This window comes from Carcharodon carcharias, chromosome 3 (assembly GCF_017639515.1).
Source record: "Carcharodon carcharias isolate sCarCar2 chromosome 3, sCarCar2.pri, whole genome shotgun sequence".
Lineage (NCBI taxonomy): Eukaryota > Metazoa > Chordata > Chondrichthyes > Lamniformes > Lamnidae > Carcharodon > Carcharodon carcharias.
The window spans coordinates 169285601-169304544 of record NC_054469.1 but is presented as its reverse complement, the minus strand read 5'-3'; positions in this window follow the sequence as shown (position 1 = coordinate 169304544).

Genomic DNA, 18944 nt, shown 5'->3' with positions numbered 1-18944 from the left:
TCCGCATCCTGGAAACTCCTGAGTGAGAAGATTCATATTGTGGAATATCCTTCACTGCAACGATCCCAATCCTGGAAGCTTCTGCAGTGTGATGATCCACATCCTGGAAGATTTGGCATTGTGAAGATCAACATACTGGAAAATCCTTCAGTGTGAAAATATACATCCTGTAAGATCCTACCGTGTGATGATCCATATCCTGGAAACTCCTGCAATGTGAAGATCCGCATCCAGGAAGATCCTGCAGTGCCAACATCCACATTCTGGAAGCGCCTGCAGTGTGAAGATCCACATCCTGGAAGATCCTGCATTGTGAAGATCAACATCCTGGAAACTTTTGCGGGGTGAAGATCCAAATCCTGGAAACTCCTTCATTGTGAACGTCTACATCCTGCAAGATCCTACATTGTGAAGATCCATATCATGGAAACTCCTTCAGTGTGGTGATTCACGTCCTGTAAGATTCTGCTGTTTGAAGATCCAGATCCTGGAAACTCCTGCAGTGTGCAGATTCACATCCTGGAAGACACTGCAGTGTGAAGAAAAACATGGTGGAAGCTCCTGCAGTGTGATGATCCAAATCCTGGAAGATACTGCATTGTGAATATTCACATCACGGAAGCTCCTGCAGTTTGAAGATACACATCCTGGAAACTTCTGCGGGGTAAATATCGATATCCTGCTAGAACCTGCATTGTGAAATTCCACATCCTGGAAACAGCTGCAGTGTGAAGATCCACATCCTAGAAACTCCTGCATTGTAAAGTTCCACATCATGGAAGATCATGCAGTGTGAAGATCCACATCGTGGTAACTCCTGAAGCATGAAGATCAACATCTGGAAACACCTGCAGGGTGCAGATCCACATCCTGGAAACCCCTGCAGTGTGCAGATTCACATCCTGGAAGATCCTGCAGCGCGAATATCCACATCCTGGAAGATCCTTCATTGTGAATATGCACATCCTGGAAGCTCCTGCAGTGTGAAGATCCACATCCTGGAATATCCTGCATTGTGAATATGCACATCCTGGACACTCCTGCAGTTTGAAGATCCACATCCTGGAAACTTCTGTGGGGTGAAGTTCCACATCCTCTAAACTGTTGCAATTTGTAGGTCATCATCCTGGAAGCTTCTGCGGTGTGAACATCCATGTTCTGGAAACTTCTGCAGTGTGGAGATACACATCCTGTAGGATCCTGCACTGTCATGATCCACATCCAGGAAGCTGCTGAAAGGTGAAGATCCACATCTTGGAAACTTCTGCTCTTTGAAGATTCAGATCCTTGAAACTGCTTCAGTGTGAACATACACATCCTGGAAACTCCTACTGTGTGATGATTCACATCCTGCAAGCACCTGCATTGTGAAATTCCACATCCTGGAAACCGCTGTAGTGTGAAGATCCATATCCAAGAAACTCCTGCAGGGTGAAGTTCCACATCATGGAAGATCCTGCGATGTGAACATCCGCATCCTGGTAACTACTGCAGAATGAAGATCCGCATCCTGGAATCACCGGCAGTGTGAAGATCCGTATCCTGGTAACTCCTGCGGAGTGAAGATTCGTATCCTGGAAGCTCCTGCAGCGTGAAGTTCCACATCCTGGAATCACCGGTAGTCTGAAAGTCCACATCCTGGTAACTCCTGCAGTGTGACCATTCACATCCTGAAAGATCCTGCAGTCTGAAGATCCACATCCTGGCGGTTTCTGCAGTGTGAATATCCATATCCTGGAAGTTTCTGCAGTATTAAGTTCCACATCCTGGATACTCCTTCAGTGTTCAGATTCACTTCCTGGCAACTCCTGCAGTTTGAACATCCTCAACCTGGATACTACTGCAGATTTTAGATCTCAATCCTGGAAATAGCTGAAGTCTGAAGATGCATATCCTTCAAATTCCTGCAATGTGATGAACCGCATTCTGGAAATACTGGCAGTGTGAAGTTCCACATCCTAGAAACTCTTGCAGTGTGAAGAGACACATTATGGAAGATACTGCAGTGTGAAGATCCACATCCTGGAAATTCCGGCAGTGTGAAGTTTCACATCCTGGAACCTACTGCTGTGCATAGAACCACATCGTGATATCTCCTGCAATTTGAAGATCAACATCTGGAAACTCCTGCAGGGGGCAGATACACATCCTGGAAACCCCTGCAGTGTGAATATCCACATCCTGGAAACTTCTGCAGGGTGCAGTTTCACATCCTGGAAGATCCTGCAATTTAAAGATCCACTTCCTGCAATCTATTGCATTGTGCAGATTCTCATCCTGGAAGATCCTGCAGGGCGAAGATACACGTCCTTGAAGCTTCTGCAGTGTGAAGATCCACATCTGGGAAGATCCTTCATTGTGAATATCCACATCCTGGAAGCTATGGCAGTTTGAAGATCCACATCCTGGAAACTTCTTTGGGATGAAGATCCACATCTTGGAAACTGCTGCAATTTGTACATCATCATCCTGGAAACTTTTGCGGTGTGAACATCCACATGCTGGCAACATCTGCAGTGTGAAGTTACAGATTCTAGAAGATCATGCAGTGAGAAGATTCGCATCCTGGAAACGGCTACAGTCTGATGGTTCGCATCCTGGTAACTCCTGCAGTGTGAACACTCACATCCTGGAAGATCCGGCAGTCTGAAGATCCAGATCCTGGAGGTTTCTGCAGTATGAAGTTCCACATCCTGGAAACCCCTTCAGTGTTCAGATTCACATCCTGGAAACTCCTGCAGTTTGAACATCCTCAACCTTGGTACTACTGCAGATTTTAGATCCTTATCCTGGAAATAGCTGAATTCTGAGGATGCATATCCTTGAAACTCATGCACTGTGACGATCCACATCCTGGAAATACCGGCAGTGTGAAGTTCCACATCCTGGAAACTCCTGCAGTGTGAAGAGACACATTATGGAAGATACTGCAAGGTGAAGATCCACATCCTGGAAATTCCGGCAGTGTGAAGATTCACATCCTGTAACCTAAAACAGTGTGCAGAGCCAAATGGTGGAATCTTTTGGAATTTCAAGATCAACATCTGGAAACACCTGCAAGGGGCAGATCCACAACCTGGAAACCCCAGCAGTGTGAAAATCCACATCTTGGAAGATCCTGCATTGTGAAGATCCACATCCTGGAAGATTCGGCATTGTGAAGATCGACATCCTGGTACTCATGCACTGTGATGATCCACATTCTGGAAAATTCTTCTGTTTGAATTTATTCATCCTGGAAGATCCTACAGTGTGAAGATCTATATCCTGGAAACTCCTGCAATGTGAAGATTTACATCCTGGAAGATCCTGCAGTGTGAACATTCACATCCTGGAAGCCACTGCAGTGTGAAGATCCACATCCTGGAAACTTCTGCGGGGTGATGGTCCAAATCCTGGAAACTCCTTCACTGTGAAAGTCTACATCCTGGAAGAATCTGCAGTTCGATGATCCACATCCTGAAAATGCTGCAGTGTGTAGATTCACGTCCTGGGAGACTCTGCAGAGCGTAGCGCAACATCTTGGAATCTCCTGCAGTGTGATGATCCACATCCTGGAAGATACCGCATTGTGAATATTCACATCATGGAAGCTCCTGCAGTTTGAAGATCCACATCCTGGAAACTTCTGTGGGATGAAGGTCCACTTCCTGGAAACTGCGGCAATTTGTAGATCATCATCCTGGAAACTTCTGCGGTGTTAACATCCACATTCTGGAAACTTCTGCAGTGTGAAGATATACATCCTGGAAGATCCTGCAGTGAGAGGACTCGCATGCTGGAAACTGCTACAGTTTGAAGTTCCACATCCTAGAAACTCGGCAGTATGAAGAACCACATCCTGGAAGAGCCTGCAGTGTGCAGATCCAAATCCTGGAAGCTAGTGCAGTATGAAGTTGCACATCCTGGAAACTCAGCAGTATGAAGATCAACATCCTGGAAGAGCCTGCAGTGTGCAGATCCAAATCCTAGAAGCTAGTGCAGTATGAAGTTCCACATTTTGGAAACTCCTTCAGTGTTAGATTCCCGTCCTGGAATCTCCAACAGTGTAAAGATCCATATTCCTGGAAACTCCTGTAGTCTGATTGTACGCATCCTGGTAACTCCTGCAGTGTGAACATTCACATCCTGGAAGATCCTGCAGTCTGAAAATCCACATCCTGGAGATTTCTGCTGTATGAAGTTCCACATCCTGGAAACTCCTTCAGTGTTCAGATTCACATCCTGGAAACTCCTGCAGTTTGAACATCCTCAACCTGGATACTCCTGCAGATTTTAGATCATTATCTAGGAAATAGCTGAAGTCTGAAGATGCATATCCTTGAAAATCCTGCACTTTGATGATCCACATCCTGGAAATACTGGCAGTGTGAAATTCCACATCCTAGAAACTCCTGCAGTGTGAAGGGACAGATTATGGAAGATACTGCAGTGTGAAGATCCACATCCTGGAAATTCCGGCAGTGTTATGATTCACATCCTGGAACCTACTGCAGTGCATAGAGCCACATTGTGTAGTCTCCTTCAATTTCAAGATTAACATCTGGAAACTCCTGCATGTGGCAGATCCACATCCTGGAAACTCCTGCAGTGTGAACATCCAAATCCTGGAAACTTCTGGAGTTTGATGTTCCACATCCTGGAAGATCCTGCAGTGAGAAGATTCATATCTTGGAAACTCCTACAGTGTGGAGTTCCACATCCTAACATCTCGTGAATTATGAAGATCCACTTCCTGGAACTGCTGCAGTGTGTAGATCAATATCCTGGAACATCCTGAAGGGCAACGATACACATCCTGGAAGCACCTGCAGTGTGAACATCCACATCCTGGAAGATCCTTCATTGTGAATATCCACATCCTGGAAGCTCCTGCAGTTTGAAGGTCCACATCCTGAAAATGTCTCAGGTGTGAACATCCACATTCTGGGAACCTCTGCATTGTGAAGATCCACATCCTGTAAGATCATGCAGTGAGAAGATTCCCATCCTGGAATCACCTACAGTGTGAAGTTCCAAATCCTAGAAACTCATGCAGTATGAGGGTCCACATCCTGGAAACTCCTTCAGTGTTCAGATTCACATCGTGGAAACTCTTGCAGTGTGAAGATCCACATCCTGGAAGAGCCTGCAGTGTGCAGATCCAAATCCTGGAAGCTAGTGCAGTATGAAGTTCCACATCCTGGAAACTCCTTCAGTGTTCAGATTCCCATCCTGGAATCTCCTACAGTGTAAAGATCCATATTCCTGGAAACCCCTGTGGTCTGATTGTACGCATCCTGGTAACTCCTGCAGTGTGAACATTGACATCCTGGAAGATCCTGCAGTCTGAAAATCCACATCCTGGAGATTTCTGCTGTAAGAAGTTCCACATCCTCGAAACTCCTTCAGTGTTCAGATTCACATCCTGGAAACTCCTGAAGTTTGAACATCCTCAACCTGGATACTCCTGCAGATTTTAGATCATTATCTTGGAAATAGCTGAAGTCTGAAGATGCATATCCTTGAAACTCCTGCACTTTGCTGATCCACATCCTGGAAATACTGGCAGTGTGAAGTTCCACATCCTAGAAACTCATGCAGTATGAGGTTCCACATCCTGGAAACTCCTTCAGTGTTCAGATTCACATCGTGGAAACTCCTGCAGTGTGAAGATCCACATCCTGGAAGATTCGGCAATGTGAAGATTGACATATTGGTACTCCTGCAGTGTGATGATCCATATTCTGGAATATCCTTCAGTGTGAAAATCTACATCCTGGAAGGTCCTGCAGTGTAAAGATCCATATCCTGGAAAGTGTTGCAAATTGAAGATTTACATCCTGGAAGATCCTGCAGTGCGAACATCCACATCCTGGAATATCCTCCACTGTGAAGATCAACAACTTGGAAGATCCTGCATTGTGAAGATCCACATCCTGGAGACTTCTGCGGGGTGAAGATCCAAATCCTGGAAACTCCTTCAGTGTGAAAGTCTACATCCGGGAAAATCCTACATTGTGAAGTTCCATAAATCGGAAACTCCTGCAGTGTGCGGAATCATGTCCTGGAAGAGCCTGCAGTTCGATGATCCACATCCTGCAAACTCCTGCAGTGTGTAGATTCACATCCTGGAAGACTCTGCCGTGTGAAGAACAACATCGTGGAAGCTCCTGCAATGTGAAGATCCACATCCTGGCAGATACGGCATTGTGAATATTCATATCCTGGAAGCTCCTGCAGTTTGAAGATTCACATCCTGGAAACTTCTGCAATGAGATGATCCGCATCCCAGAAACTCCTGCAGTGAGAAGATTCATATCATGGAATATCCTGCACTGCGATGATCCCAATCCTGGAAGCTCCTGCAGTGTGAAGATCAACATCCTGTAAACTTCTGTGGGATGAAGATCCAAATCCTGGAAACTCCTTCAGTGTGAAAGTCTACATCCTGGAAGATACTACATTGTGAAGATTCATATCCTGGAAACTCCTGCAGTGTGGTGATTCACATCCTGGAAGATCCTGCAGTGAGAGGATTCGCATGGTGGAAACTGCTAGAGTGTGAAGTTCCACATCTTAGAAACTCGGCAGTATTAAGATCCACATCCTGGAAGAGCCTGCAGTGTGCAGATCCATATCCTGGAAGCTAGTGCAGTTCAAAATCCTGGAAACTCCTTCAACGTTCAGATTCACATCTTGGAATCTCCTACAGTGTAAAGATCCACATCCTGGAATCTCCAGTGGTCAGATTGTTCTCATCCTGGTAACTCCTGCAGTGTGAACATTGACATCCTGGAAGATCCTGCAGTCTGAAGATCCAGATCCTGGAGGTTTCTGCAGTGTGAAGATCCACATCCTGGAAGTGTCTGCAGTATGAAGTTCCACATTCTGGAAACTCCTTCAGTGTTCAGATTCACATCCTGGAAACTCCTGCAGTTCGAACATCCTCAACCTGGATACTTCTGCAGATTTTAGATCCTTATCTTGGAAATAGCTGAAGTCTGAAGATGCATATCCTTGAAACTGCTGCACTTTGACGATCCGCATCCTGGAAATACCGGCAGTGTGAAGTTCCACATCCTAGAATCTCCTGCAGTTTGAAGAGACACATTATGGAACAAACTGCAGTGTGAAGATCCACATCCTGGAAATTCCGGCAATGTGAAGATTCACATCTTGGAACCTCGTGCAGTGCATATAGCCACATCGTGGAATCTCCTGCAATTTCAAGATCAACATCTGGAAACTCCTGCAGGTTTAGATTCACATCCTGGAAACCCCTGCAGTGTGAACATCCACATCCAAGAAACCTCTGCATTGTGACGTTCCACATCCTGGAAGATACTGCAGTGAGAAGATTTGCATCCTGGAAACTCATACAGTGTGGAGTTCCACATCCTAGAAACTCGTGCAGGATGAAGTTCCACATCCTGGAAAAGACTGCAGTGTGTAGATCCATATCCTGGAACAACCTGCAGTACAAAGATACACATCCTGGAAGCTCCTGCAGTGTGAAGATCCACATCCTGGAAGATCCTTCATTGTGAATATCCACATCCTGGAAGCTCCTGCAGAAGAAGATTCACACCCTGGAAACTTCTGCAATGAGATGATCCGCATCCTGGAAACTCCTGAGTGAGAAGATTCATATCGTGGAATATCCTTCACTACAACGATCCCAATCCTGGAAGCTCCTGCAGTGTGATGATCCACATCCTGGAAGATTTGGCATTGTGAAGATCAACATACTGGAAAAACCTTCAGTGTGAAAATATACATCCTGTAAGATCCTACCGTGTGATGATCCATATCCTGGAAACTCCTGCAATGTGAAGATCCACATCCAGGAAGATCCTGCATTGCCAACATCCACATTCTGGAAGCTCCTGCAGTGTGAAGATCCACATCCTGGAAGATCCTGCATTGTGAAGATCAACATCCTGAAACTTTTGCGGGGTGAAGATCCAAATTCTGGAAACTCCTGCATTGTGAACGTCTACATCCTGCAAGATCCTACATTGTGAAGATCCATATCATGGAAACTCCTGCAGTGTGGTGATTCACGTCCTGGAAGATTCTGCAGTTTGAATATCAAGATCCTGGAAACTCCTGCAGTGTGTAGATTCACATCCTGGAAAACCCTGCAGTGTGAAGAACAACATCGTGGAAGCTCCTGCAGTGTGATGATCCACATCCTGGAACATACTGGATTGTGAATATTCACATCATGGAAGCTCCTGCAGTTTGAAGATACACATCCTGGAAACTTCTGCGGGGTAAATATCCATATCCTGCAAGAAAATGCATTGTGATATTGCACATCCTGGAAACAGCTGCAGTGTGAAGATCCACATCCTAGAAACTCCTGCAGTGTGAAGTTCCACATCATGGAAGATCATGCAGTGTGAAGATACACATCGTGGTAACTCCTGAAGCATGAAGATCAACATCTGGAAACACCTGCAGGGGGCAGATCCACATCATGGAAACCCCTGCAGTGTGCAGATTCACATCCTGGAAGATCCTGCAGTGCGAAAATCCACATCCTGGAAGATCCTTCTTTGTGAATATGCACATCCTGGAAGCTCCTGCAGTGTGAAGATCCACATCCTGGAATATCCTGCATTGTGAATATGCACATCCTGGACGCTCCTGCAGTTTGAAGATCCACATCCTGGAAACTTCTGTGGGGTGAAGTTCCACATTCTCTAAACTGCTGCAATTTGTAGGTCATCATCCTGGTAACTTCTGTGGTGTGAACATCCACGTTCTGGAAACTTCTGCAGTGTGGAGATACACATCCTGTAGGATCCTGCACTGTCATGAACCACATCCAGGAAGCTGCTGCAAGGTGAAGATCCACATCTTGGAAACTTCTGCTCTGTGAAGATTCAGATTCTTGAAACTGCTTCAGTGTGAACATACACATCCTGGAAACTCCTGCTGTGTGATGATTCACATCCTGCAAGCACCTGCATTGTGAAATTCCACATCCTGGAAACCGCTGTAGTGTGAAGATCCATATTCAAGAAACTCCTGCAGGGTGAAGTTCCACATCATGGAAGATTCTGCAGTGTGAACATCCGCATCCTGGTAACTACTGCAGAATGAAGATCCGCATCCTGGAATCACCGGCAGTGTGAAGATCCGTATTCTGGTAACTCCTGCGGAGTGAAGATTTGTATCCTGGAAGCTCCTGCAGCGTGAAGTTCCACATCCTGGAATCACCGGTAGTCTGAAAGTCCACATCCTGGTAACTCCTGCAGTGTGACCATTCACATCCTGAAAGATCCTGCAGTCTGAAGATCCACATCCTGGCGGTTTCTGCAGAGTGAAGTTCCACATCCTGGATACTCCTTCAGTGTTCAGATTCACTTCCTGGCAACTCCTGCAGTTTGAACATCCTCAACCTGGATACTACTGCAGATTTTAGATCCTTATCCTGGAAATAGCTGAAGTCTGAAGATGCATATCCTTCAAACTCCTGCAATGTGATGAACCGCATTCTGGAAATACTGGCAGTGTGAAGTTCCACATCCTAGAAACTCTTGCAGTGTGAAGAGACACATTATGGAAGATACTGCAGTGTGAAGATCCACATCCTGGAAATTCCGGCAGTGTGAAGTTTCACATCCTGAAACCTACTGCTGTGCATAGAACCACATCGTGATATCTCCTGCAATTTGAAGATCAACATCTGGAAACTCCTGCAGGGTCAGATACACATCCTGGAAACCCCTGCAGTGTGAATATCCACATCCTGGAAACTTCTGCAGGGTGCAGTTTCACATCCTGGAAGATCCTGCCATTTGAAGATCCACTTCCTTGAATCTCTTGCATTGTGCAGATTCTCATCCTGGAAGATCCTGCAGTGCGAAGATACACGTCCTTGAAGCTTCTGTAGTGCGAAGATCCACATCCGGGAAGATCCTTCATTGTGAATATCCAAATCCTGGAAGCTATGGCAGTTTGAAGATCCACATCCTGGAAACTTCTTTGGGATGAAGATCCACATCTTGGAAATTGCTGCAATTTGTACATCATCATCATGGAAACCTTTGCGGTGTGAACATCCACATTCTTGCAACATCTGCAGTGCGAAGTTCCAGATTCTAGAAGATCATGCAGTGAGAAGATTCGCATCCTGGAAACGGCTACAGTCTGATGGTTCGCATCCTGGTAACTCCTGCAGTGTGAACACTCACATCCTGGAAGAACCTACAGTCTGAAGATCCAGATCCTGGAGGTTTCTGCAGTATGAAGTTCCACATCCTGGAAACCCCTTCAGTGTTGAGATTCACATCCTGGAAACTCCTGCAGTTTGAACATCCTCAACCTGGATACTACTGCAGATTTTAGATCCTTATCCTGGAAATAGCAGAATTCTGAAGATGCATATCCTTGAAACTCATGCACTGTGACGATCCGCATCCTGGAAACGGCTACAGTCTGATGGTTCGCATCCTGGAAACTCCTGCAGTGTGAACACTCACATCCTGGAAGAACCTACAGTCTGAAGATCCAGATCCTGGAGGTTTCTGCAGTATGAAGTTCCACATCCTGGAAACCCCTTCAGTGTTCAGATTCACATCCTGGAAACTCCTGCAGTTTGAACATCCTCAACCTGGATACTACTGCAGATTTTAGATCCTTATCCTGGAAATAGCTGAATTCTGAAGATGCATATCGTTGAAACTCATGCACTGTGACGATCCGCATCCTGGAAATACCGGCAATGTGAAGTTCCACATCCTGGAAACTCCTGCAGTGTGAAGAGACACATTATGGAAGATACTGCAAGGTGAAGATCCAAATCCTGGAAATTCCGGCAGTGTGAAGATTCACATCCTGGAACCTAAAGCAGTGCGTATAGCCAAATGGTGGAATCTTTTGGAATTTCAAGATCAACATCTGGAAACACCTGCAAGGGGCAGATCCACTTCCTGGAAACCCCTGCAGTGTGAAAATCCACATCCTGGAAGATCCTGCATTGTGAAGATCCACATCCTGGAAGATTCGGCATTGTGAAGATCGACATCCTGGTACTCATGCACTGTGATGATCCACATTCTTGAAAATTCTTCAGTTTGAATTTATTCATCCTGGAAGATCCCACAGTGTGAAGATCTATATCCTGGAAACTCCTGCAATGTGAAGATTTACATCCTGGAAGATCCTGCAGTGTGACCATTCACATCCTGAAAGATCCTGCAGTCTGAAGATCCACATCCTGGCGGTTTCTGCAGTGTGAATATCCATATCCTGGAAGTTTCTGCAGTATGAAGTTCCACATCCTGGATACTCCTTCAGTGTTCAGATTCACTTCCTGGCAACTCCTGCAGTTTGAACATCCTCAACCTGGATACTACTGCAGATTTTAGATCCTTATCCTGGAAATAGCTGAAGTCTGAAGATGCATATCCTTCAAACTCCTGCAATGTGATGAACCGCATTCTGGAAATACTGGCAGTGTGAAGTTCCACATCCTAGAAACTCTTGCAGTGTGAAGAGACACATTATGGAAGATACTGCAGTGTGAAGATCCACATCCTGGAAATTCCGGCAGTGTGAAGTTTCACATCCTGAAACCTACTGCTGTGCATAGAACCACATCGTGATATCTCCTGCAATTTGAAGATCAACATCTGGAAACTCCTGCAGGGGGCAGATACACATCCTGGAAACCCCTGCAGTGTGAATATCCACATCCTGGAAACTTCTGCAGGGTGCAGTTTCACATCCTGGAAGATCCTGCCATTTGAAGATCCACTTCCTTGAATCTCTTGCATTGTGCAGATTCTCATCCTGGAAGATCCTGCAGTGCGAAGATACACGTCCTTGAAGCTTCTGTAGTGCGAAGATCCACATCCGGGAAGATCCTTCATTGTGAATATCCAAATCCTGGAAGCTATGGCAGTTTGAAGATCCACATCCTGGAAACTTCTTTGGGATGAAGATCCACATCTTGGAAATTGCTGCAATTTGTACATCATCATCATGGAAACCTTTGCGGTGTGAACATCCACATTCTTGCAACATCTGCAGTGCGAAGTTCCAGATTCTAGAAGATCATGCAGTGAGAAGATTCGCATCCTGGAAACGGCTACAGTCTGATGGTTCGCATCCTGGTAACTCCTGCAGTGTGAACACTCACATCCTGGAAGAACCTACAGTCTGAAGATCCAGATCCTGGAGGTTTCTGCAGTATGAAGTTCCACATCCTGGAAACCCCTTCAGTGTTGAGATTCACATCCTGGAAACTCCTGCAGTTTGAACATCCTCAACCTGGATACTACTGCAGATTTTAGATCCTTATCCTGGAAATAGCAGAATTCTGAAGATGCATATCCTTGAAACTCATGCACTGTGACGATCCGCATCCTGGAAACGGCTACAGTCTGATGGTTCGCATCCTGGAAACTCCTGCAGTGTCAACACTCACATCCTGGAAGAACCTACAGTCTGAAGATCCAGATCCTGGAGGTTTCTGCAGTATGAAGTTCCACATCCTGGAAACCCCTTCAGTGTTCAGATTCACATCCTGGAAACTCCTGCAGTTTGAACATCCTCAACCTGGATACTACTGCAGATTTTAGATCCTTATCCTGGAAATAGCTGAATTCTGAAGATGCATATCGTTGAAACTCATGCACTGTGACGATCCGCATCCTGGAAATACCGGCAATGTGAAGTTCCACATCCTGGAAACTCCTGCAGTGTGAAGAGACACATTATGGAAGATACTGCAAGGTGAAGATCCACATCCTGGAAATTCCGGCAGTGTGAAGATTCACATCCTGGAACCTAAAGCAGTGCGTATAGCCAAATGGTGGAATCTTTTGGAATTTCAAGATCAACATCTGGAAACACCTGCAAGGGGCAGATCCACTTCCTGGAAACCCCTGCAGTGTGAAAATCCACATCCTGGAAGATCCTGCATTGTGAAGATCCACATCCTGGAAGATTCGGCATTGTGAAGATCGACATCCTGGTACTCATGCACTGTGATGATCCACATTCTGGAAAATTCTTCAGTTTGAATTTATTCATCCTGGAAGATCCCACAGTGTGAAGATCTATATCCTGGAAACTCCTGCAATGTGAAGATTTACATCCTGGAAGATCCTGCAGTGTGAACATTCACATCCTGGAAGCCACTGCAGTGTGAAGATCCACATCCTGAAAGATCCTGCATTGTGAAGATCCACATCCTGGAAACTTCTGCGGGGTGAAGGTCCAAATCCTGGAAACTCCTTCACTGTGAAAGTCTACATCCTGGAAGAATCTGCAGTTCGATGATCCACATCCTGAAAATCCTGCAGTGTGTAGATTCACATCCTGGAAGACTCTGCAGAGCGAAGCGCAACATCTTGGAAGCTCCTGCAGTGTGATGATCCACATCCTGGAAGATACAGCATTGTGAATATTCACATCATGGAAGCTCCTGCAGTTTGAAGATCCACATCATGGAAACTTCTGTGGGATGAATTTCCTCATCCTGGAAACTGTGGCAATTTGTAGATCATCATCCTCGAAACTTCTGCGGTGTTAACATCCACATTCTGGAAAATTCTGCAGTGTGAAGTTATACATCCTGGAGGATCCTGCAGTGAGAGGATTCGCATGCTGGAAACTGCTACAGTGTGAAGTTCCACATCCTAGAAACTCGGCAGTATGAAGATCCACATCCTGGAAGAGCCTGCAGTGTGCAGATCCAAATCCTGGAAGCTAGTGCAGTATGAAGTTGCACATCCTGGAAACTCAGCAGTATGAAGATCCACATCCTGGAAGAGCCTGCAGTGTGCTGATCCAAATCCTGGAAGCTAGTGCAGTATGAAGTTCCACATCCTGGAAACACCTTCAGTGTTCCGATTCCCATCCTGGAATCTCCTACAGTGTAAAGATCCATATTCCTGGAAACTCCTGTAGTCTGATTGTATGAATCCTGGTAACTCATGCAGAGTGAACATTCACATCCTGGAAGATCCTGCAGTCTGAAAATCCACATCCTGGCGATTTCTGCTGTATGAAGTTCCACATCCTCGAAACACCTTCAGTGTTCAGATTCACATCCTGGAAACTCCTGCAGTTTGAAAATCCTCAACCTGGATACTCCTGCAGATTTTAGATCATTATCTTGGAAATAGCTGAATTCTGAAGATGCATATCCTTGAAACTCCTGCACTTTGATGATCCACATCCTGGAAATACTGGCAGTGTGAAGTTCCACATCCTAGAAACTCCTGCAGTGTGAAGGGACAGATTATGGAAGATACTGCAGTGTGAAGATCCACATCCTGGAACCTACTGCCGTGCGTAGAGCCACATCGTGTAGTCTCCTGCAATTCCAAGATTAACATCTGGAAACTCCTGCAGGGGGCAGATCCACATCCTGGAAACTCCTGCAGTGTGAACATCCAAATCCTGGAAACTTCTGGAGTTTGATGTTCCACATCCTGGAAGATCCTGCAGTGAGAGGATTCGCATGGTGGAAACTGCTACCGTGTGAAGTTCCACATCCTAGAAACTCGGCAGAATGAAGATCCACATCCTGGAAGAGTCTGCAGTGTGCAGATCCATATCCTGGAAGCTAATGCAGTATGAAGTTCTACATCCTGGAAACTCCTTCCGTGTTCAGATTCACATCTTGGAATCTCCTACAGTGTAAAGATCCACATCCTGGAATCTCCTGTAGTCTGATTGTCCGCATCCTGGTAACTCCTGCAGTGTGAACATTGACATCCTGGAAGATCCTGCAGTCTGAAGATCCAGATCCTGGAGGTTTCTGCAGTGTGAAGATCCACATCCTGGAAGTGTCTGCAGTATGAAGTTCCACATTCTGGAAACTCATTCAGTGTTCAGATTCACATCCTGGAAACTCCTGCAGTTTGAATATCCTCAACCTGGATACTCCAGCAGATTTTAGATCCTTATCTTGGAAATAGCTGAAGTCTGAAGATGCATATCCTTGAAACTGCTGCACTTTGACGATCCGCATCCTGGAAATACCGGCAGTGTGAAATTCCACATCCTAGAATCTCCTGCAGTTTGAAGAGACACATTATGGAACAAACTGCAGTGTGAAGATCCACATCCTGGAAATTCCCGCAGTGTGAAGATTCACATCTTGGAACCTCGTGCAGTGCATATAGCCACATTTTGGAATCTCCTGCAATTTCAAGATCAACATCTGGAAACTCCTGCAGGTTTCAGATCCACATCATGGAAACCCCTGCAGTGTGAACATCCACATCCTAGAAACTTCTGCATTGTGAAGTTCCACATCCTGGAAGATCCTGCAGTGAGAAGATTTGCATCCTGGAAACTCCTACAGTGTGGAGTTCCACATCCTAGAAACTCGTGCAGGATGAACTTCCACATCCTGGAACAGACTGCAGTGTGTAGATCCATTTCCTGGAACATCCTGCAGTGCAAAGATACACATCCTGGAAGCTCCTGCAGTGTGAAGATCCACATCCTGGAAGATCCTTCATTGTGAATATCCACATCCTGGAAGCTCCTGCAGTTTGATGATCCGCATCCTGGAAACTCCTGCAGAAGAAGATTCACACCCTGGAAACTTCTGCAATGAGATGATCCGCATCTTGGAAACTCCTGAGTGAGAAGATTCATATCGTGGAATATCCTTCACTGCAACGATCCCAATCCTGGAAGCTCCTGCAGTGTGATGATCCACATCCTGGAAGATTTGGCATTGTGAATATCAACATACTGGAAAATCGTTCAGTGTGAAAATATACATCCTGTAAGATCCTACCGTGTGATGATCCATATCCTGGAAACTCCTGCAATGTGAAGATCCACATCCAGGAAGATCCTGCAGTGCCAACATCCACATTCTGGAAGCTCCTGCAGTGTGAAGATCCACATCCTGGAAGATCCTGCATTGTGAAGATCAACATCCTGAAACTTTTGCGGGGTGAAGATCCAAATCCTGGAAACTCCTTCAGTTTGAATGTCTACATCCTGCAAGATCCTACATTGTGAAGATCCATATCATGGAAACTCCTGCAGTGTGGTGATTCACGTCCTGGAAGATTCTGCAGTTTGAAGATCCAGATCCTGGAAACTCCTGCAGTGTGTAGATTCACGTCCTGGAAAACCCTGCAGAGCGAAGAACAACATCGTGGAAGCTCCTGCAGTTTGAAGATACACTTCCGGGAATCTTCTGCGGGGTAAATATCCATATCCTGCAAGAACCTGCATTGTGAAATCCACATCCTGGAAACAGCTGCAGTGTGAAGATCCACATCCTAGAAACTCCTGCAGTGTGAAGTTCCACATCACGGAAGATCCTGCAGTGTGAAGATCCACATCGTGGTAACTCCTGAAGCATGAAGATAAACATCTGGAAACACCTGCAGGGTGCAGATCCACGTCCTGGAAACCCCTGCAGTGTGCAGATTCACATCCTGGAAGATCCTGCATTGTGAATATGCACATCCTGGACGCTCCTGCAGTTTGAAGATCCACATCCTGGAAACCTCTGTGGGGTGAAGTTCCACATTCTCTAAACTGCTGCAATTTGTAGGTCATCATTCTGGTAACTTCTGTGGTGTGAACATCCACGTTCTGGAAACTTCTGCAGTGTGGAGATACACATCCTGTAGGATCCTGCACTGTCATGATCCACATCCAGGAATCTGCTGCAAGGTGAAGATCCACATCTTGGAAACTTCTGCTCTGTGAAGATTCAGATCCTTGAAACTGCTTCAGTGTGAACATACACATCCTGGAAACTCCTGCTGTGTGATGATTCACATCCTGCAAGCACCTGCATTGTGAAATTCCACTTCCTGGAAACCGCTGTAGTGTGAAGATCCATATCCAAGAAACTCCTGCAGGGCGAAGTTCCACATCATGGAAGATCCTGCAGTGTGAACATCCTCATCCTGGTAACTAATGCAGAATGAAGATCCGCATCCTGGATTCACTGGCAGAGTGAAGATCCATATCCTGTTAACTCCTGCGGTGTGAAGATTCATATCCTGGAAGCTCCTGCAGTGTGAAATTCCACATCCTGGAATCCCCGGTAGTCTGAAAGTCCGCATTATGGTAACTCCTGCAGTGTGACCTTTCACATCCTGAAAGATCCTGCAGTCTGAAGATCCACATCCTGGTGGTTTCTGCAGTGTGAATATCCATATCCTGGAAGTTTCTGCAGTATGAAGTTCCACATCCTGGATACTCCTTCAGTGTTCAGATTCATTTCCTGGCAACTCCTGCAGTTTGAACATCCTCAACCTGGATACTACTGCAGATTTTAGATTCTTATCCTGGAAATAGCTGAAGTCTGAAGATGCATATCATTCAAACTCCTGCAATGTGATGAACCGCGTTCTGGAAATAACGGCAGTCTGAAGTTCCACATCCTAGAAACTCTTGCAGTGTGAAAAGACACATTATGGAAGATACTGCAGTGTGAAGATCCACATCCTGGCAATTCCGGCAGTGTGAAGTTTCACATCCTGGAACCTACTGCTGTGCATAGAGCCACATCGTGATATCTCCTGCAATTTGAAGATCAACATCTGGAAACTTCTGCAGGGTGCAGTTTCACATCCTGGAAGATCCTGCAATTTGAAGATCCACTTCCTGGAATCTCTTGCATTGTGCAGATTCTCATCCTGGAAGATCCTGCAGCGCGAAGATACACATCCTTGAAGCTTCTGCAGTGTGAAGATCCACATCCGGGAAGATCCTTCATTGTCAATATCCACATCCTGGAAGCTACGGCAGTTTGAAGATCCACATCCTGGAAACTTCTGTGGGATGAAGATCCACATCTTGGAAACTGCTGCAATTTGTACATCATCATCCTGGTAACTTCTGCGGTGTGAACATCCACATTCTGGCAACATCTGCAGTTTGAAGTTCCAGATTCTAGAAGATCATGCAGTGAGAAGATTCGCATCCTGGAAACGGCTACAGTCTGATTGTTCGCATCCTGGTAACTCCTGCAGTGTGAACACTCACATCCTGGAAGATCCTGCAGTTTGAAGATCCAGATCCTGGAAGTTTCTGCAGTATGAAGTTCCACATCCTGGAAACCCCTTCAGTGTTCAGATTCACATCCTGGAAACTGCTTCAGTTTGAACATCCTCAACCTGGATACTACTGCAGACTTTAGATCCTTATCCTGGAAATAGCTGAATTCTGAAGATGCATATCCTTGAAACTCATGATCTGTGACAATCCGCATTTTGGAAATACCGGCAGTGTGAAGTTCCACATCCTGGAAACTCCTGCAGTGTGAAGAGACACATTATGGAAGATACTGCAAGGTGAAGATCCACATCCTGGAAACTTCTGTGAGGTGTAGATCCAAATCCTGGAAACTCCTTCAGTGTGAAAGTTTACATCCTGGAAGATCCCACATTGTGAATATCCATATCCTCGAAACTCCTGAAGTGTGGTGATTCACTTCCTGGAAGACCCTGCAGTTCGAAGATCCACATCGTGGAAACTCCTGCACTGTGCAGATTCACATCCTGTAAGACCCTGCAGTGCGAAGACCAACATCGTGGAAGCTCCTGCAGTGTGATGATCCACATCTTGGAAGATACTGCATTGTGAATATTCACATCATGGAAGCTACTGCAGTTTGAAGATCCACATCCTGGAAAGGTCTGTCGGATGAAGATCCACATCCTGGAAACTGCTGCAATTTGTAAATCATCATCCTGGAAACTTCTGTGGTGTGAACATCCAGATTCTGGAAACTTCTGCAGTGTGAAGTTCCACATCCTGGAAGATCATGCAGTGAAGGATTCGAATCCTGGAAACTGCTACAGTGTGAAGTTCCACATCCTAGAAACTCTGCAGTATGAAGATCCTCATCCTAGAAGAGCCTGCAGTGTGCAGATCCATATCCTGGAAGCTAGTGCAGTATGAAGTTGCACATCTTGGAATCTCCTACAGTGTAAAGATCCACATCCTGG